Source organism: Octopus sinensis, unplaced genomic scaffold (genome assembly GCF_006345805.1).
Source record: "Octopus sinensis unplaced genomic scaffold, ASM634580v1 Contig00325, whole genome shotgun sequence".
Classification (NCBI taxonomy): Eukaryota; Metazoa; Mollusca; class Cephalopoda; order Octopoda; family Octopodidae; genus Octopus; species Octopus sinensis.
Genome location: NW_021823855.1, coordinates 12,233 through 12,500, shown reverse-complemented (window position 1 = coordinate 12,500; position 268 = coordinate 12,233).

Below are 268 nucleotides of genomic sequence, written 5' to 3'. Positions count from 1 at the left end.
AACATGACAAAAATATGGCACTCTACTCATAACATTGACCTGGACTTCTAACTTATTGTTTCTGGATGAGACCGGAGTCAGTTTGTACAAATGCAAGGCAAAAGTCAAACATAATAATAATAATGATGATGATGATGATGATAATAATAATAATAATAATAATAATAATAGTAATAATAATAATAATGATAATGATAATAATAATAATGATAATAATAATAATAATAATAATAATAATAATAATAATAATAATAAAAATATAATAATA